General features: G+C 44.6%; 1 protein-coding gene across 1 annotated transcript in view; it reads right to left on the bottom strand.

Moving 5' to 3' along the window:
- LOC144678685 (pituitary tumor-transforming gene 1 protein-interacting protein-like) overlaps positions 1 to 21,817 on the bottom strand; it is a 92,947-nt gene that overhangs the window by 27,765 nt on the left and 43,365 nt on the right. The gene's annotated exons all lie outside the window — the stretch shown is intronic.

Genomic DNA, 21,817 nt, shown 5'->3' with positions numbered 1-21,817 from the left:
CAGGATGTGATTGCACTGGAGGGGGTCCAGAGGAGATTCACTATATTGCCTAGGATGAAACAGTTAAGTTATGAAGAGAGGTTGGATAGACTTGGGTTGTTTTCGTTGGAGCAGAGAAGACTGAGGGGCAACCTGATCGAGGTGTACAAGGTTATGAGGGGCATGGATGGGATGGATAGGGAGCAGCTGTTCCCCTTAGTTGAAGGGTCAGTCACAAGGGGACATAAGTTCAAGGCGAGGGGCAGGAGGTTTAGGGGGGATGTGAGGAAAAACCTTTTTACCCAGTGGGTGGTGACGGTCTGGAATGTGCTGCCTGGGAGGGTGATGGTGGTGGAGGTGGGTTGCCTCACATCCTTTAAAAAGTACCTGGATGAGCACTTGGCACGTCATAACATTCAAGGCTATGGGCCAAGTGCTGGTAAATGGGATTACGAAGGTAGGTCAAGTGTTTCTCACGTGTCAGTGCAGACTCGATGGGCCGAAGGGCCTCTTCTACACTGTGATTTCCTGTGATTCTGTGATACTGCAAAGGTAAATTAGCTGATTACTCATTGTGTCGGGCACAAGATTGCTGACATAATAGCAACACTGAAAGCTTTTAGATGTGCAACAAATGAACAGGTAAGAGATGGAGAAGTAGCACCTAAGCAAGTCAGAGTAACTAACAAGCTCAGCAAGCACTTCACGTATTCCATATTATTGCACATCGAAAATACATTATCAACAAAATGAAAAGATAGAGATTGAAATATTTGAATATTCTGAGAGGAAGTATTATTTTGTTAAAGGAGGGAACATAAGAGAAGTGTGTTAATGGTAAATTTGCACAGCATTTTTTTTATTCATTCATGGGATGTGGGCTTCACTGGGAAGGTGGTGGTGAGCTGCTTTCTTGAACCGCTGCAGTCCATGTGGCATAGGTACACCCACAGTGCTGTTAGGAAGGGAGTTCCAGGATTTTGACCCAGCGACAGTGAAGGAACGGTGATATATTTCCAAGTCAGGATGGTGAGTGATTAGGAGGGGAACTCCCAGGTGGTGGTGTTCTCATCTATCTGCTGCCCTTGTCCTTCTAGATGGTAGTGGTTGAGAGTGTGGAAGGTGCTGACAAAGGAGCCTTGGTGAATTATTGCCGTGCATCTTGCAGATGGTACACACTGCTGATACTGTGCGTCGGTGGTGGAGGGAGTGAATGTTTGTGGTTGTGGTGCCAATCAAGCAGGCTGCTTTGTCCTGGACGGTGTCAAGCTTCTTCAGTGTTGTTGGAACTGCACTCATCCAGGCAAGTGGGGAGTATTCCATCACATTCCTGACTTGTGCACTTTGTAGATGGTGGACAGGATTTGGGGAGCCAGGCGGGTTACTCGTCGCATGATTCCTAGCCTCTGACCTGCTCTTGTAGCCACAGTATTTATATGGCTAGTCCAGTTCAATTTCTGGTCAATGGTAACCCCCAGGATGCAGATAGTGGGGAATTCAGTGATGGTAATGCCACTGAACATCAAGGAGCAATGGTTGGATTCTCTTCTGTTGGAGATGGTCATTGCCTGACACTCGTGTGGTGTGAATGTTACTTGCCACTCGTCAGCCCAAGCCTGGATATTGTCCAGGTCTTGCTGCATTTCGACATGGACTGCTTCAGTATCTGAGTCGTCGTGAATGGTGCTGAACATCGTGCAAACATCCCCATTTCTGACCTTATGATGGAAGGAAGGTCATTGATGAAGTAGCTGAAGAAGATTGAGCCAAGGACACTACCCTGAGGAACTGCAGCGATGATGTCCTGAGGCTGAGATGACTGACCTCCAACAACCACAACTATCTTCCTTTGTGATAGGTATGCCTCCAGCCAGTGGAGAGTTTTCCCCCTGATTCCCATTGACTCCAGTTTTGCTAGGGCTCCTTGACGCCACACTCTGTCAAATGTGGCCTTGATGTCAAGGCAAGTCCCTCTCACCTCAGGAGTTCAGCTCTTTTGTCCATGTTTGAACCAGGGCTGTAATGAGATCAAGAGCTGAGTGGCCCTGGTGGAACCCAAACTGGGCATCAGTGAGCAGGTTATTGCTAAGCAAGTGCCGCTTGATAGCACTCTTGATGACCCCTTCATTAATTTACTGATGGAGAGTAGACTGAGGGGTGGTAATTGGCCGGGTTGTATTTGTCCTACTTTTTGTGTACAGGACATACCTGGGCAATTTTCCACATAGTCAGGTAGATGCCAGTGTTGTCGCTGTACTGGAACAGCTTGTCTAGGGGCGCGGCCAGTTCTTGAGCACAAGGTACTATTGCCGGAATACTGTCGGAGCCCATAGCCTGTGCAGTATCCTGTGCCTTCGGCCATTTCTTGATATCACATTGAATGAATTGAATTGGTTGAGGAGCGGCATCTGTGATGCTGGGGATCTCTGGAGGAGGCCGAGATGGATCATCCACTCGGCGCTTCTGACTGAAGATTGCAGCAGCCTCATCTTTTGCACTGATGTGCTGGGCTCCTCCAACATTGAGGATAGGGATAGTTATGGAACCTCCTCCTCCAGTGAGTTATTTAATTGTCCACCACCATTCATGACTGGATGTGGCAGAACTGCAGAGCATAGATCTGATCTGTTGGTTGTGGGATGGCTTAGCTCTATCACTTGCTGCTTATGTTGTTTGGCACACAAGTAGTCCTGTGTTATAGCTTCACACCTCATTTTTAGGTATGCCTGGTGCTGCTCCTGGCATGCAACCCTGCACTCTTCATTGAACCAGGGTTGATCCCCTAGCTTGATGGTAAGGTTAGAGTGGGGAATATGCCAGGACATGAGGTTACAGATTGTGGCTGTATACAATTCTGCTGCTGGTGATGGCCCATAGCGCCTCATGGATTCCCAATCTTGAATTGATGGATCTGTTCAAAATCTATCCCATTTAGCACGATGGATGGTATCTTCAATCTGAAGGTGGTACTTCATCTCCACAATGACTGTGTCAGTCCTACCGATACTGTCATGGACAGATGCATCTGAGGCAGGCAGGTTGGTGAGGATGAGGTCAAGTATGTTTTTCCTTCTTGGTTCCCTCACCACCTGCCGCAGACCTACTCTTGTGATGGAGATTGAAGTCCCCCACCCAGAGTACATTCTGCGCCCTTGCCACCCTCAGTGCTTCCTCCAAGTGGCGTTCAACATGGAGGGGCGTTGATTCATCAGCTGAGGGAGGACGGTATGTGGTAATCAGCAGGAGGTTTCCTCCCCCATGTTTGACCTGATGCCATGAGACTTCAGGAATCGATGCAGGGCAATTTCACTGTATACCACTGTGCCGCCACCTCTGCTGGGTCTGTCCTGTCAGTGGGACAGGATATGCCCAGGGATGGTGATAGTGGTGTCTGGGACATTATCTGTGAGGTATGATTCCATGAGGATGGCTATGTCAGGCTGTTGCTTGACTAGTCTGTGAGACAGCTCTCCCAATTTTGGCACCATGACAAGACTAGTCCCCAGATGTTAGGTAAGGAGGACTTTGCAGGGCCAGCAGGGCTGAGATTGCCGTTGTCGTTTCCGGTGCCTAGGTCAATGCCAGGTAGTCCATCCGGTTTCATTGACTTTGTAGCGGTTTGATACAACTGTGGCTTGCTAGGCCATTTCAGAGGACATTGCTGAGAGTCTGGAGTCACGTGTACGCCAGGTAAGGACAACAGGTTTTCTTCCCTAAAGATGAGTTTTTACAACAATTGACAATGGTTCCATGGTCATCATTAGACTTTTAATTCCAGAATTTTTCCACCATATGCCGTGGCGGGATTTGAACCCAGGCATTACCCTGGGTCTCTGGATTACTGGTCCAGCGACAATACCACTACGCCATCGCCTCCCCTAGCTACTTTATACATTATGAATCTTTTTATCAAATGTGTTCCGAAGCCAGTGGGATACTGTTTAAAAGTTTTTCTCATTTTCAAACTGACACACTACTTCCACAATTATCTCATTCCCCAACTGCCAAGTGACCACATATAACCATCTTTCCACTGTCATAAATCCACATAGAGCAAAGCCGTCATGTTGTCTTAATTGTTTAAGATACTTCATCACACCTCCAGGGAATTCAGCCAATCTCATATTTCAGTTCACATACCACAATAATTACATAAATCCTAATTTATCCTCTTGGAGTTTGATTAGCTTATTCAATACATCCCCATTTTAGTTTCAATGCAATCATCTCATTGCTCTTCTCATCATTCACTGTCCTATCTACCTGGTCTATCTCCCTGATAAACAACAATGCAAAATATTTATTTAATATTTCTGCCATCTATCATTAATTGTGGTATTATCCAGTTTATCCCTTCATCCCATCACAGCCTTCCGTTTTATTGGTGCGCCTGTAAAATATTTTACTATTTTGTTTTATGTTCCTTGATAATTTAGCTACATAGGGGAGAATTGTCCCAGATTTGCACTAAGTGTGGTAGCGGGTGCGTAAAATGACGTTTTACCCACCAACCATGATGGCGAGTTTTCACTCTATCGTTCCAATCTCACCACATTATTTATGCATTCCCAGGGAACACGGTCCCCAGGTTTGGCGTCATGTCACTGGAACACCTTTTAGATGCTGTGGAGGCCTAATACCCCCTCTACCCCCACCCAGGCTACAGAATGGGCAGCAGCATTACCAATCAGGCTTGGGAGGCGGTGGTCAGCGCCAATGCCCTGCAAAAGAGGACAGCCACCCAGTACCATTACAGGATGAATGGTCTCATCTGTTCCACCAGGGTAACTTACTCTTATCATCACTCTCAACTCTCACACTCACAAACCCATCACACATCCACAGGGATCCCACACCTCAATGGACAACACCACTAACTCTCTCACATACCCTCACATCTCCATCAGGCTCATATTCTCTCGAGCTCACATTCTCATTCCTGGCCATGGCACCGTTCACCACACAAACATTTCATGCAGTGCAATGCATTCTGTTCACTCTCTCCATCTGTTTTCATGCAGGAAAGCTGGTTCACATCAGCAGGGAGAGGTCCCAGACCAGGGGTGGGCTGGCCCACATTAGGCCCCTCGCTCACTTTGAGGAGAAGGCCATCTTGCTGACTGGACCTGCATGCGGTGGCAGTGAGGTCAGCAGCGAACACCCAACTGAGGATCCTGCACTACATTATCCCTCCCTCAACGCACCTATGAGTGCTCTCTCTCCTGCTTTTGACTTTGCTGCCATGCACTACTTATCTCTACTTTGGTTCATAGAAACATAGAAAAGAGGAGGAGTAGGTCATTCGGCCCTTCGAGCCTGCTCTGCCATTCATCATGATCATGGCTGATCATCCAACTCAACAGCCTGCTCCCGCTTTCTCCCCATATCCTTTGATCCCTTTTGCCCCAAGAGCTATATCTAACTCCTTCTTGAAAACATACAATGTTTTGGCCTCAACTACTTTCTGTGGTAGCGAATTCCACAGGCTCACCACTCTCTGGGTGAAGAAATTTCTCCTCATCTCAGTCCTAAATAGTCTCCCCATATCCTCAGACTGTGACCCCTGGTTCTGGACTCCCCTACCATCGGGAACATCCTTCCTGCATCTTCTGTCTAGTCCTGTTAGAATTTTATAGGTTTCTATGAGATTCCCCCCTCATTTTTCTGAACTCCAGCGAATATAATCCTAACCGACCCAATCTCTCCACATATGTCAGTCCCGCCATCCCAGGAATCAGTCTGGTTCACAGGGAGCTCTGCCAAGGGACCAACACCCTCAGCCAGCCAGTTCCTTAGCTCCATCCACGCCCTCATCTGCAGCCGAGAGCACTCCTCCTCCAGTGAAGAGGTGGAAATAAGCAGCCTGGAGACCCGTCACCAAGTGGGAGCAGCCGGCCCACAAATGATTCTGGAGGGAAAAGTGTGTCCGTGGCAGGGGCTTTCGTAGCCTTATACAAGCACTCTCCCATGCATGCAGATCCTTCACATTTCACACTCATCTCAATGTCCTGAGCATTGTGAATGCTGCCTGCTGGGGTTCGCTTTCAGTTGTCCATCGGAGCTGACCTGCATCTCTGCCCACCCACTGATCACATTCCCATGCAGCACATGATCTCACCCACCACAACTCTCGTTTCACTTCTGAGTTAGCAACCATGGTCTTGTTTCATTGCTTTGCGTGCTCCCCTGTCTTTTACCCTCCCCCAGTCGCCCATTTCCTCTCCCCCATCACAGCTGATCCTCTAGCATCACCTTCCACCTCCCCTCCATTACCTACCAGCCACAACCCTTTTCCGTCGGGGATGTCTCCCCCCAGAACCCCCTCTCCCCTTTCCACCCTGGTACCCCTCCACCCCCCCCCCCCCCCCCCCCCCCCGGCTTAGTCTGTTCCCCCTCCTGACTCCTTCCTCCAGCCTTGCTTCTTCCTTCACCCTTACTCCCTCTCCTCTCTACATTCCTTCCCTTGCACCTTCCACCCATCTCCCCAGTTGCCATCTTCTCCCCTGCTACCACCTCTTCCCCGTCCTCCCTCCCTCCCCTCTCCCAGCCTCACCCCAGCCATATAGCTTCATTCCCCTTCCCAACTTCACCCCATCCTGACACCTTCATTCCCCCCATCCCAAACTCACCCTCACCTCCATGCCATCGCTTCCTCTCCCAGCCAGTCCTCACCCTTTCTCTCCCATCCCCTCAACCATTGCCCATTGTGAACATCAACAGTGACTATCCAACTTCCGTGGCACAGCAGAGCCACGTCCATGAGAATCCACCCAGCATGGCATGGACATTCCTCCAGTGTGCCATTGGTGTCAGACTCCAGCATCTTCTGCTCCTCGGATGTCTGCTATGTGAGCAAAGCCCTGGCAATAAATCCTGATTTTTGCACATCACAGTTGTCAAGATGTGTTCTACACCGGCGTGCTTTCCCGCCGACATGGACGGACGATCCAACAGGAGGTGATGATTTTGGTGGATAGGCCTAATAATGATATGCTGATGTATTACAATGAGGTTCCTGACGTCCGATAGCGGAGAACGTGGCCCACCATCGACGGGCTGAGCGGACGATCGTGAACTGGTTTCACACCGCAGTGAAACCGATCGTGCCATATTGCCCGCTCACACCACCGAATGCGCCGAACGCCGGCGGGCACAGAAAATCCCGGCCATAGTTTGTTTTTTTAGTTGCTTTTGTTCTCGCCTAATTTCTTCATATTCTCTCTTATCATGCACTCACCTGATGTCAATGTAATTAAAGTGTGCCTCCTTCCTAACCCTCAATTGTTTCCATATGTCTTTATTCATCCATGAAGTCTGACTAGTGCTTAGTTTATTCTTTCCTGTTAGTGGAATGTATCTTTCCTGCACCCTGTTGAACATCACCTTAAATGATTCCCATTGTTGTTTCTTTTTTATTCTTTAATGGGATGTGGGCTTCACTGGCTGCACCAGCATTTATTACCCATCCCTATTTGCCCCTGAGAAGGTGCTGGTGAGCTGCCTTTTTGAACTGCTGCAGTCAATGTGGTGTAGGTACACCCAGTGTGCTGTTAGGACGAGTGTTCCAGGATTTTGACTGAGAGACAGTGAAGGAACGACAATATATTTCCAAGTCAGGACGGTGAGTGCCTTGGAGGGGAACTTCCAGGTGATGATGTTCCCATCTCTCTGCTGCCCTTGTCCTTCTAGATGGTAGTGGTCGTGGGTTTAGAAGGTGCTGTCGAAGAAGCCTTGTAGATGGTACACAATGCTACTACTGTGCATTGGTGGTGGAGGAAGTGAATGATTCTGGATGTGGTGCCAATCAAGCAGGCTGCTTTATCCTGGATGGTGTTGAACTTCGAGTGCTGTGGGAGCTGCACTCATCCAGGCAAGTGGAGAGTATTCCATCACACTCCTGACTTGTGCCTTGTAGATGGACGACAGGCTTTGGGGAGTCAGGAGGTGTGTTACTCATCACAGGAATCCTAGCCTTTGACCTGCTCTTGTAGCCACAGTATTTATATGGCTAGTCCAGTTCAGTTTCTGGTCAATGGTAACCCCCCAGATGCTGACAGTGGGGAATTCAGTGATGGTAACGCCATTGAATGTCAAGAGTTGATGGTTAGGTTCTCTCTTGTTGGAGGTGGTCATTGCCTGGCACTTGTGTGGCGTGAATGTTACTTGCCATTTATCAGCCCAAGTCTGGATACTGTCCAGGGCTTGCTGCATTTCGACATGGACTGCTTCAGTATCTGACAAATGGTTATGAAAATTGTGCAATCAGCAAACATCCCACTTCTGACCTTACAATGGAAGGGAGTTCATTGATGAAGCAGCTGAAGATAGTTGGGCCAAGGACGCTACCATGAGGAACTCCTGCAGTGATGTCCTGGAGCTGAGATGAATAACCTCCAACTATCACAACCATCTTCCTTTCTGCTAGTATTACTCCAGCCAGCTGAGAGTTTTCCCCGATTCCCATTGACTCCAGTCTTGCTAGGGCTCCTTGTCGTCACACTCGGTCAAATGCAGCCTTGATGTCAAGGGCTGTCACTCTCACCTTAATATGGGAGTTCAGCTCTTTTGTCCATGTTTGAACCAAGGTTGTATAAGATCAGGAGCTGAGTAGCCCTGGTGAAACCCAAACTGGGCATCAGTGAGAAGGTTATTACCAAGCAGGTGCTATTTGCTAGCACTGTTAATGACCCCCTCCATTACAGAGAGTAGACCGATGGGGCAGTAATTGGCCGGGTTGGATTTGCCCTGCTTTTTGTGTACAGGACATACCTGGGCAATTTTCCACATAGCCGGGTAGATGCCAGTGTTGTAGTTGTACTCGAACAGCTTGGCTAGGGGCGCAAGTTCTTGAGCACTAGTCTTCAGTAGTATTGCCGGAATATTGTCAGAGTACATAGCCTTTGCACTATCCAGTGCCTGCAGCCATTTCTTGATAACGTGAAGTGAATCAAATAAACTGAAGACTGGCATCTGTGATGCTGGGGATCTCTGGAGAAGGCTGAGGTGGATCATCCATTAAGCACTTGCTTCAGCCTTATCTTTTGCACTGATGTGCTGGGCTCCCGCATCATTGAGGATGGGGATATTTGTTAAGCCTCCTCCTCCAATTGTTTAATTGTCCACCACCATTCACAACTGGATGTGGCAGGACTGCAGAGCTTAGATCTGATCTGTTGGTTGTGGGGTCGCTTAGCTCTGTCTATCACTTGCTGCTTATGCTGTTTGGCATGCAAGTCGTCCTGTGTTATAACTTCACCAGGCTGACACTTCATTTTCAGGTATGCCTGGTGCTGCTCCTGGCATGCCCCCCCTGCACTCTTCATTGAAACAGGGTTGATCCCCTTGCTTGATGGTAATGGTAGAGTGGGGTATACGTCAGGCCATGAGGTTACAGATTGTGCTCGAGTACAATTCTGCTGCTGTTGACCTGCAGAACCTCATGGGTGCCCAATCGAAATCTATCCCATTTAGCACGGTAATATTGCCACACAACACGGTGGAGGGTATCCACAATGTGCAGGTGCAACTTCATCTCCACAATGATTGTGCTGTGGTCATTCCTACCCATACTGTCATGGACAGATGCATCTGTGGCAGGCAGGTTGATGAGGATGAGGTCAAGTATGTTTTTCCCTCTTGTTGGTTCCCTCACCACCTCTACAGTTTGACACAACTGACTGGCTTGCTAGGTGATTTCAGAGGGCATTTAAGAGTCAACCACATTGCTGTCTGGAGCCTTCCCTAGAAGACATTTCGTGAAACAGATGGGTTTTTACAATTGACAACAGTTTCATGGTCATTAGACTTTTAATTCAAGATTTTTATTGAATTCAAATTCCACCATCTGCATGGCAGGATTCAAACCTGGGTCCCCAGAGGATTACCATAGTCCAGCAACAATACCACTATGCCATCACCTGTTCTACATCAGCGTTTGCCTATATTGTTGCCTTTTTTATTTTCTCATACTATTCTCAGCCCCTCAAAAATCAGCGTTTCTCCAATCTTTTAACCTGGTTTTTGCTATACTCAAGTCTTTCCCTATCATCATCTTAAAGCATATTGTATTATGGTCACTGTTGCCTAGAGGTTCACCTACTTTCACTTCTCTTATCTGCCCTGGTTCATTCCCCAATACAAGGTCCCATAACGAATCTTCCCTTGTTGGGCGCCTTACATACTGGGTTAGAAAGAAGTCCTGCACACATTGTAGGAACTCCATTTCCTTATTCCCTTTACCTACCTCCTCTACCAATTAATATCTGAATAGCTGAAATCCCCATGATCATTATTCTATGTTTTCTACTCAATACTCTAATTTGCCTGCATATTTCTTCCTCCACCTCCCTCCCAATATTAGGTGGTTTGCTTTTAAGGGAGAAGGGAATAAGAGAGAAGGAAATAGAGGATTACAGGATGAGGAAAGATGGGAGGAGCCTCAAATGTAGCAGAAATGTGGACTGGTTGTGCCAAATGGCCTGTTTCTGTGCTGTGTATCCGATCTAATCCTAAACAACGTGATACTAATTTGATCTATCATGGCATTCAGATGTCAGAAATTGCTTCCTTACTATTTAAAACAAAAAAATCTGCTCTGGCCATCTGCCCTTACTCCTAACCTACTCTTACAACTATCAAGTTGATCAGTGTTTAAAACAGCGAGGAGAAAGCTGGGAATTTCAGTGTTTAAAACAGCAAGGAGAGAGCCAGGAGTTTCAGTGTTTAAAACAAGGAGGATCCTAGGAAGGGGATAAACCAAGCATGGTTAACCAAGGAAGTTAAGGACAGTATCAAATTGAAAGAAAAAACATACAATGTGGCAAAGATTAGTGGTAAGCTAGAGGATTAGGAAAGTTTTAAAAACCAATAAAAGATGGCCAAATAAAAATAAAGAGGGAGAAAATAAACTGAAGGTAAACTAGCAAGGAATATAAAAATGGGCAGTAAAAGCTTCTTTAAATATATAAAAAGGAAGAGAGAGGCCAAAGTGAACATAGGCTCCTTAGAGAATAAGGCTGGGGAAATAATAATGGGGAACCAGGAAATGGCAGTGTTGTTGAATAAATACTTTGCATCAGTCTTCACGTTGAAGACACTGACAGCATCCCAAAAATACTAAATAATCAAGGGGCAAAAAGGGGGAAGGAAATAAATACAGCAACTATCGCTAGAGAAAACGAACTAAGGAAACTAATGGGGCTAAAGGCCGATAAGTCCCCTGGACCTGATGGGTTGCACCCTACGGTATTACAGGGAGTAGCTACAGAGATAGTGGCAGAAATCTTCTAAGAATCCTGGAAAAATCCCAGAGGATTAGAAAACTGCCAACGGAACACCCTTATTCAAAAAACAGGTAACTATAGGCCAGTTAGCTTAACATCTGTTGTTGGGGAAATGTTAGAGTCTATTATAAAGGATGTAATAGCAAAGCATTTAGAAATACATAATATAATCAAGCAGAGTTAGCATGGCTTCATGAAGGGGAAATCATGCCTGACAAATTTATTAGAATTCTTTGAGGAGGTAACAAACAGGATAGATAAAGGGGAACCAGTAAATGTAACATATTTGGATTTCCTAAAGTTGTTCAATAAGGTATCACCCATAAGGCTACTTAATTAGATAAGAGCCCATGGTGTTGGGAGTAGTATATTGACATGGATAGAGGATTGGCTAACTAATAGAAGACAGGGAGTTGGGATAAGGGGGGCATTTTCAGGATGGCAACCTGTAACTAGTGGAGTGCCACAGGGAGCAGTGCTGGGCCACAATTGTTTACAATATATATTAATGGCTTGGATGAGGGAAGTGAACGTACTATCACCAAGTTTGCTGATGACATAAAAATAGGTGGGAAGGCAAGTGGTGAGGATGACAGTCTACAGAGGGATATAAACAGGTTAAGTGAGTGGGCAAAAATGTGGCAGATGGAATATGTGGGAAAATGTGAGGTTATGCACTTTGGCAGGAAGAACAGGGAAGCTGAATATTATTTAAATGGAGAAAGACTGCAGAAAACTACAGCAGAGTTGGATTTAGGGGTCCTTGTGCATGAATCACAAAAAGCTACAAGTTCAGCAGGTAATAGGGAAGGCAAATGGAATGTTGGCCTTTATTTCAAAGGGAATAGAGTATAAAACTATGCAAGGCATTAGTTAGACTACACGTAGAATACTGTGAACTCTTTTATTTTGGTCCCCTTATCTAAGGAAAGATATACTGGCATTGGAGGCAGTCCAGAGAAGGTTCGCTAGGCTGATCCCAGGTATGGAGGGATTTTCTTATGAGGAGGGGTTGAGTAGGTTGGGCCTGTACTCATTGGAGTTTAGAAGAATGAGGGGCAACCTTATTGAAACATAAGATTCTTAGGGGACTTGACAGGGTAGATGCTGAGAGGTTGTTTCCCCTTGTGGGAGAGACTAGGACCAGGGGGCATAAGCTCAGAGTAAGGGGTCGCCCATTTAAGACAGAGATGAGGAGGAATTTCTTCTCTAAAGGAAAGTGAATCTGTGGAATTCTTTACCACAGAGGGCTGTAGAGGCTGGGTCGTTAAGTATATTCAAGACTGAGATAGACAAATTTTTAATCAGCAAGGGAATCAAGGGTTATGGGGAAAAGGCAGGAAAGTGGAATTGAGGATTATCTGAGCAGCCATGATCTCATTGAATGGCAGAGCAGACCAACATCTTAAGGTCTTATGATTTAAACTCCAATACAAATGACTGGAAGCTGTTGTTGCACAAATCCAAAATTGCAACAGCTCAGCAGTTGTGGGCCTGAAATCCACTGTTTGAAATGTGTCATAGTATTGTTTGATGTCATAAAATCATCAATTTTTTTGGAAATTGTTTTATCCAGGTTTCAACTGTGGCTCAGTTGGTAGCAATCTTACCTGAGTTAGAAGGTTGTGGGTTCAAGTCCCACTCCACGAATTGAGCACAAAAATCTAGGCTGACATTCCAGTGCACAGGGAATGCTGCACTGTTCAAAGTGATGCCTTTTGGATGAGATGCTAAAGTGAGGGCCCATCTATCCTCACAGGCAGATGTAAAAGATTCCATAACACTATTCCGAAGAACAGCAGTTGAGTTAGTCCTAGCGTCCTGGCCATATTTATCCCTTAATCAACATCACAAAAGCAGATTATCTACTCAGCATCATATGGCTGTTTGTGGGAGCTTGCTGTGCATAAATTGGCTACTGTGTTTCTTATACCAACACTTCAAAAGTACTTTATTGGCTGCAGTCTTTCAGTAAATTAAAATCTAAGATATTTAGATAATAAAAGTAAAACCATTTACTTTAATCTTTCTATAAAGTGCATCAGCACAAGGGAATCAGCTGGTGAGAAGCTGTTGCGTGTTTATTCATTTAAGTCTTAAGTTTATTTCTGTTAAATCAGTTAATAGTTTAACAAACAGAGGCATTCCGAGATATCATGGACCTGTGGAGCTCACAAACTAAATCATGTTGGAACTCCTGGATGCTTCTTGTGTCCTGGGACAACCATATGTGCAGAAGAGGCGTCAGCTGAAGTGGCTCAAGTCTCAGATTTCAGATAAAAGCAAAATACTGCGGATGCTGGAAATCTAGAACAAAAACAAAAATACCTGGAAAAACTCAGCAGGTCTGACAGCATCTGCGGAGAGGGATACAGTTGATGTTTCAAGTCCGTATGACCCTTCATCAGAACTAAGACATATAGAAATTAGATGAAATATATGCTGGTAGAAGGGGGTGGGACAGGAGAGCTCGATAGAGGGCCAGTGATAGGTGGAGGCCAAGAAGAGACTGCCAAAGATGCCATAGACAAAAGGACAAAGGGGTGTTGACGGTGGTGATATTATCTAAAAAGATGTGCTAATGGGCACATTAAGGGAAGCAAGTTAGTGCCAGATGGCCCTAGTGCAGGTGGGGTGGGGGGGAAGGGATCTAAATGGGCTAAAAGGTGGAGATGAAACAATAGATCGAAATAAATTTAAAAATAGGAGGGAAAAGAAAAATGTATAGTGTAAAAAAATTTATAAATTATTGGAAAAAGGGGGATCAGAAAGGGGGCGGGGATGGAGGAGAGAGAGTTCATGATCTGAAATTGTTGAACTCAATATTAAGTCCGGAAAGCTGCAAAGTGCTTAGTCGGAAGATGAGGTGCTGTTCTTCCAGATTGCGTTGAGCTTCACTGGAACATTGCAGCAGGCCAAGGACAGACCCTGCTCTCATGCCCACATGTCTGTCCTTGGCCTGCTGCAACATTCCAGTGAAGCTCAACGCAAACTGGAAGAACAGCACCTCATCTTCCGACTAGGCACTTTGCAGCCTTCCGGACTTAATATTGAGTTCAACAATTTCAGATCATGAACTCTCTCTTCCATCCCCACCCCCTTTCCAATCCCCCTTTTTCCAATAATTTATAATTTTTTTTACACTATATTTTTTTCTTTTCCCTCCTATTTTTAAATTTATTTTGATCTATTGTTTCATCTCCACCTTTTAGCCCATTTAGATCCCTTCCCCCCCCCCACCCCACCTGCACTAGGGCCATCTGCCACTAACTTGCTTCCCTTAATGTCCCCATTAGCACATCTTTTAGATAATATCACCACCGTCAACACCCCTTTGTCCTTTTGCCTATGACATCTTTGGCAGTCTCTTCTTGGCCTCCACCTATCACTGGCCCTCTATTGAGCTCTCCTGTCCCACCCCCTTCTACCAGCATATATTTCATCTAATTTCTATATGGCTTAGTTCTGATGAAGGGTCATACGGACTTGAAACGTCAACTGTATCTCTCTCCGCAGATGCTGTCAGACCTGCTGAGTTTTTCCAGGTATTTTTGTTTTTGTCCCAGATTTCAGAGCTTGAGCAGCAAATGGTGTTACTGCTGAATCTTTCATGGATGTCACACTTCTGGATGGGGTCACCTCACAGCTTAAGGGTGTACAAACTGTGAGTGACTGGGTGGCTACCAGGTGGTTGGGGATGACCAGGCAGGTAGTGGAGGAATCCTGAGTGCATCTCACTCTCCAGCCAGTATTCAGCTCTGAATATTGGTGGGAGTGATTGCTCCTCTGGGGGGTGCAAGCACAGCCAAGTCCATAGCACCATAGCTGAGTCAGCTGCATGGGGAGAGCGGGGCTGGAGGAAAATTGGGAAAACGATTGGGGATTCTATGGTTAGGGAAACAGAAAGGTATTTCTGTGGCTGCAGACTTGAATCCAGCATGGGTATGTTGACTAACAAATGGATCTGATAAAGGGACATCGACCTGAAACATTAACTGTTTCACTCCACAGATGCTGCCTGACTTGCTGAGTATTTCTAGCATTTTCTGTTTTTATTTCATATTTCCAGCACCTGCAGTATTTTGCTTTTGTATGATATGTTGCCTCCCTTTTTTATGGTATGTTGCTACCTGATGCCAGAGTCAGGAAGGTCACTGAGCGGCTGCAGAGCACTCCAAAAGGGGAGGGTGAATAGCCAGCAGTCATTGTCCATGTTGGTAACAACGACAAAGGCTGAAAGAGGGATGGGGTACTGGGCCAGATTTTAGGGAACCAAGAAATAAACTAGTAAGCAGGATCTCAGAAGTAGTAATCAATGGATTACTATGGGTGCCACGTCCAGTGAGTATAGGAGGATGCAGCAGATGAATGCTTAGCCGGAGAGATGGTGCAGGAAGGGGAGCTTTAGATTCTTGGGACATTGGGATCTGTTCTGTTCATAAATGGGACCTGCACAGGTCGGACGGTTTGCACCTGAACAGAGCTGGGAGTAATGTCCTTTCTGGGTAGCTTGTTAGTGCTTATTGGGGAGGGTTAAAACTAACTTGGCAGGGTGGTGGATTCATGAGGTATCAGAGAGGAAATCAAGGTGCAGAAAGAATTGGGAAAGACAGAGAGCACTACAGCAAGAAATAATAAGGTGGGGTCAGAGTAAAAGGAAATGCAATACAGCCTAATAACTGTGCATCTACATCTGTGGCTTGAAGAGCTTTGGCTCAGAGTTGATGAACTTAAGTCCAAGCTTCTGACATTGCAATGCATCAGGGAGGGAGAATGTCACCTGGACACTTTGTTCCAGGAGGCAGTTCTTATCTAAGGATTCAAATTTGGTCTGTGGTCAGGGACATGAGGGTATGACTACGAGTAAAGCTGCTATGAGGATCCAGAAGGTAGCAGCAGAGGAACCTCAGCCCTTGCACTTTTTCAACAGGTTTGAGGTTCTTGCAACCTGCATGGACAAGAGCAGAGCCTGCAAGGAGGATGTGCAAATTGACCATAGTGCCATGGTACAGAGGGACATTCAGTTTGGGTGAGTAAAAAGCAATAAGGGACAGCATGGTTAGGGCAGCTGAGACTGAGAGTCCTGAAAGCTGCATTCCCTGCTGGATCTCAGGGTTAAGGGTATCTTCTCAGGGCTGGAGAGGAACTTTGGAGTGGGAGGGCAAGGGTCCAGTTGTTGTGGCCATTTTGGATACCAACAAAGTAGGTAGGACTAAGAAAGAGGCTCTGCTAAGGGAGTATGAGCAGCTAGGGGCTAAATTAAAAGGCAGAGCCACCAAGATTACAACCTGAGCCATGAGCAAATTGGGATAGGATAAATAAGATCAGACAGTTGAGTGCATGGCTCAAAGATTGGTGTGGGAGAAATGGATTTCAATTCATAGGGTACTGGCACCAGTACTGGGCAAAAAGGGAGTTGTTCAGTTTGGATGGGCTTCACTTGAACTGTGTAAGGACTAGTGTCCTGGTGAATTGAATAACCAGGGCTGTAGAGAGGGCTTTAAATGAAATAATGGTGGTGGAAATTTAGAAAATTAATTAGGAAGGATAACACAACACTGCAGGGTAGCGATACAGGTAATGATAACCAGAGTGTGATAGGAACATACGAGTGGACTAGCAAATGAAGTTGACAACTTAAAAGAACTTTCATTTAAAAAGTGACTGGCTACTTTTATCTCAAATCACTTCACTTAGGTGCAGATTGGACAAAAAAGGCTATCAAGCCAAAGGAGATATTGAAAGATAAGACTGAAACTTCCTCAAGGAGATTTTAAGGATAAGAGGAACGTAAAGAGGTGGAGAGGTTAGAGGGCGATTTCAGAAGGTAGGGCTGAAAGAACTGCTGCCAATGGAGGAGGATGCACAAAAAGCTAGAATCACAGGAATAAACAGATTGGGGAGTGAGGTTTAGAGGAGGTCATGATGGGGTTTAAATAAGTGGATGAACATTCTAAGTTGGAGACATTGTAGGACTGGAGCTAGCGGAAAAGGAAGTTGGAAACAAGATCAAGAGTTTTCAAGGACAGAAGAATAAAAGGTGGGTTTACTGATGATGGGATGATGACAACAGTTTTGAAGGAAGGACAATACCTGAGGAAAGCAGACCATTTATAATGCCAGCTAACTTGGGAGTCAGCAAGGGATTTGGATTGTCAACAGTTTAATGGTCAGCCAGGCAGGGTGACTTCAGTAAGGGGACAAGGTGTCATCACACATAAAGCAAGTTTAAATCAATGCAAGCGTCCAATGGACGGTGGGGGACATTGTTTATTTGTGAAGAGTCTGGAAGAAAATGTGGAGGTGGTGGTAACTGTTTGTGTCCTGGTCAAATCGAAGGAATGCAGTGGTGGGTGGAAGGACAGGAAGGAAGTAGACAAAATTACTCCTGCAAGTAAACTGCTTGGGAACATTAGTGAGAGGAAGATGGGGCAGTTTAGTGCTGCTTATAAGGAGGCAACAATGGGCATTTCACTGGGCCCTTTAGAGAGCAGAGAAAGTAGCAATGGGCTGACCCTAGGAACAGCAGTGGCAGAGCAGCAATGCAGGGGAGGTATGGTGGGCTCCAGTAGAGATTGCTAGGGGAAAAGAACCCAAGGCGGCAAAATGAAATATGGAATGATGAGGAAACAGGGAGGGAGGAACAGGAAAGAAGGGCCCAAGAGAGGGCAAGAGAAAAATAAAAGGAAGGGAAGCAATTGGGGTGGGTCCAGAGTGACAGTCAAAATGTACAAGCAAATTGTTGGAAGGAATTTTTAATTATTATAAGCAAAGTGGAGTTATTTAAAATTCCCCAGAGGGAAACTTAAAATGATAGGTTATGGCAGTTGTTTAAAGTGTCATGTTTGAGTTGGAACTCTAAATTCAGGAATCAGACCATCAGTTCTTGAGGCTTTACATTAAACTAATTGAAACATTTTATTAATTTACACAAGTTAAAATATATACACATGGCTACAAATTACTACTATCATAACTTTTAACAAATTCCCAAACTAATCTCCATTAAGGCAACAACAACCCATAGACTTAAACAAACACCAGGCAAAACATTTTCATCTTACGAATTCAAAATGAGGTTCTTTCACTTTTTGCTGTGGAGCCAGTTGTAGGCTTACAGCTGCCTTTTGATCTTACATTGCCTCTGCTCTGTACACCTGAAAACTACTGAAGTTATACCTACCAGCCCCATTGAATGTTAATTCTCATTGTATCACCAGCCTCTTTGAGTTTCACCTTTTAACAATGAAATCCCTTTCATAGTACCAATTTTATTAGTAATATAAACATATTGCTTGATAGCTGCTAGAAAGGTGTCAAGTTTTCACCCTGCTTCTTGAATGCTCTATTCAAAACGCAAATGCACGCTCTCTCTTCCATATCAAAACTAGTACCCAAAGCACCCAAACTAGCCAGCTTTAATCCAATTAAGACACACCCGCAGACTAAATCTCTATTTTAAAAGAAAAATATTTTCCAAAATATTATATACATCAATAGCTTCATGACATTGTTTCTGGTACTTGGTTATCTCCATTTGATTCACTTCTTGTGCTCCTTTAAGTTGCCTATTTCTTTACTAATAACTTGTCTGCTTTTCTCGGTCTCCGTGGGTTTGCCCTGTTTCTTCCAGAAGGGAACGTGCACTCTGTTCATTCCTAGAGTGGATTCAAATTTTCTTTTTTGGTGATATCAGCCAAGTTCTTGCTGAACTTCCTTGACATTCGCGATTCTTGATTTTCATTTCAGCAATTTCCTTTTTCAACAGCTCAATGGTTCTCAGTACGCTGAGACATCCAGAGCTTTTTCTTCTTCTAGTTCCTTGCGCCTCAGTGACAGATTTACATTTTCTGATCTCATTTTTGCCTTTTCTGTCTGCAATTTGTCCTTATCCTTCATTTTGGTTTCGCTGTTGGCCAGGTCTGTCTCCAGCAAAGTCTTAACTTGTTTCAGTTCTGTAATTGTGCTGCTCATGGCTTTGTTATCCACTTGCGGCTTGGAAAGTTCTACGGCTTTTCCCTTCAATGCCTCCTTGTTCTTGTTCAGCTGGTTCTTCAGCCTTTTTCTTGTAGCTTTTGGCTTCGTCCTGGAATATGTAATATTACTGAGTCTCCTCTGCCAACCGGTTCTTCAGTTTGTTCAGAGTGACATTAATTTCATTTTGCTTTTCTTTGTAACTTTCCAGAGGTACAAACTTTGGCTTGAGGTATTCTTGTGATGTGTGAAGATTCTTCAACAGGTTTTCCTTTTCTTTGCAAAGCTTGCTTGCTTCATCTTGAGCTTCCTGTAATTCAGAACAGTCTCAAATTTCTTCTGCTATTCTTCCATTTAGCTGACTAAGACAGTCTTCACTTCCTCATGTTGCTGAATGGTTATGCATTTCTTTTGCATTTGATCTTGAAGGACAATAAGCTGTTCTTTCAACTGTTTATTTTCTTGTTGACCTCTTGCCAACTCACTCTGGGCATCAGTGCCTCGTTTCGTTACTACTGATAGTTCCAACTCTGCTTTTTCTGAAGGAATATTCTATGTCCTTTTTAGCTTCTCATGTTTCTATGGCAACATATTGATTCTTCAAGGAGTCTTTCAGGATCGCAGCTTCGAATGCCTTTTCTGCCTGCTGTTTTGCATACCTGTACATCTGGTTGAGCTCTCCCAACTCCCACTTTGATTTGCTAATTGTGCAATTGAGGGTTGTTATTTCCTCCTGATACCTTTGTGTCGCCTCTAAAATTTGTTTGTTCAGATCTCGAACAGCTTGGTTCTTCGAAGACTTCAGTTTATTGAAGTTATATGCTCAGCTTGAATCTTGTGCCTCAAATCTTCCAGTTCAGCTCTGATGCAAACATTTTCCGATAGAACAGCTTTATTTACTTTTTGCGCCTTTTGCTTCTTTTGAGTTACCTCAGATAGCTTTTCTTCATTCATAGTCATCTGCTCACTCCGCACTGCCATGTGTTCTCACAGTTTGGGTATTGTGTCAGCATTTGCAAAGAGCTCTATTTTTTTTAATACTTTCGGCTGCTTCTCAGCCATTTCTTTATTCTGCACTAAACTCTTTGGCTCATGCATTTCATTGCACTGACATGGTCAGCAATCATCATGTGGTTTATTTATCCCTCGCTCTGGGGTCTTTTGCTGCCCACAGCGCTTTATTGGAGGTATGCTAGATCTTCTTCTAGGGTCTGCGCTCTCCACAACTTGGAGTTTAAAATACCTGTCAAAGCCTTTTAATATCTCACCAAATGTTGTCCAGTATTGATATATACATTGTCTGCAAATCTATACTTCCCCAGCAAATGAACCAAACACGAATAAAAACTTGTCAACTTGGACTTCTTCTGATTACTTATTTAATCCCATAATTCTCCTGTAAACTAAAAATTCTTATCTCCAAGACTACCACTATTTTGTGTCTAGTTTAACCATTTCCTTATCCAAAATATGTCTGGCTGTTCTAATTTATTATCCATGGCTGCTTTTTTTTGTAGTTACAGCTTTAAATCTTGTTGCCACTTTAAGGCTATTGTGCAGTAGCAGATTTTTTTCACTCAGGCTGTCTAGAGCCTATCAGTTTTGCTGATTCTGATTTTGCCACATGTTTTTGGGTTTAAAAGGAACCCTGTTATCGTTGGCCTATTTTTTAAGACTTTAAAAAACTTACAGCAGTTTCTTCTTTTAAATTATGCAAGTTTTTTCTTTTTTTTAAGTCTTCAGAACAGCAGCAATTATTTTCTTTCTTTACTGAGAAACTCTACTTTACCTGACTGAAAATGGTTCTCTTTCTCTTAAACTCTGGAGGCTTTTTCCATTTTTTAAACTGTGCTCTGCAGGTTTTTCTCTTTACTCTGCCATTTTTTCTTTTAAAACTTGCAGCTGCCTTCCAGCTTCTACAATCTGCTGAGCCTCTAGGACTGCCACCTATTCTATAAGTACAGATCCTTTTTCGTATTTTTGCTCACCCGTATCTGACCAGGTTCCTTAATTCTCCGTCATTCAGGGTCTTAGCTTCTTTTTTTGTAGTTTTGCTCGCCTGCATTGTGACCTGACCTAGTTTCTTCAATCTGCGTCGCTCAGGGTCTTGAATTGGGCCTCCACTCACTCTGCCAGATTCCTCATTAGGCGCACATCTCTTTGGTCAGGCTTCAGCTGCTTTTATGTTTTCATACTTGGGATTCTGTTCTGGGTTCATCGTTTAAATGCCACCTTTCATACCATCGCTGATCACCAAGTTGTGTTATGGGTTCCTTTTGCATCTCAATGATGAGATCTTGAAACTTGTATGTTTAAACGTGAACCGTTTACTATTAAACTTTGACTATGAACAGATCCCAGTTACTGCCATGCATGGTGCTGCTGTCTCCATGCAGACGCCTTCGAGAATGTTCTCCAAGTCTACTATCATGTGACTCTATACATCATACCATGGGCCGAGCTATTCTCCAGTCCCACGCTAATCCCTGGTCTGCTGAGCGCCTTGACATTACAATGGCATGCAGGCACCTACAATATCATAAAACATTCTGCAACCTCCCCCATAGCCTGAAAATTTCACC

This window comes from Cetorhinus maximus, chromosome 3, assembly GCF_964194155.1.
Source record: "Cetorhinus maximus chromosome 3, sCetMax3.hap1.1, whole genome shotgun sequence".
Lineage (NCBI taxonomy): Eukaryota > Metazoa > Chordata > Chondrichthyes > Lamniformes > Cetorhinidae > Cetorhinus > Cetorhinus maximus.
Note: the sequence above shows the minus strand (reverse complement) of the source record. Positions and strands in the feature narration are given on the sequence as shown.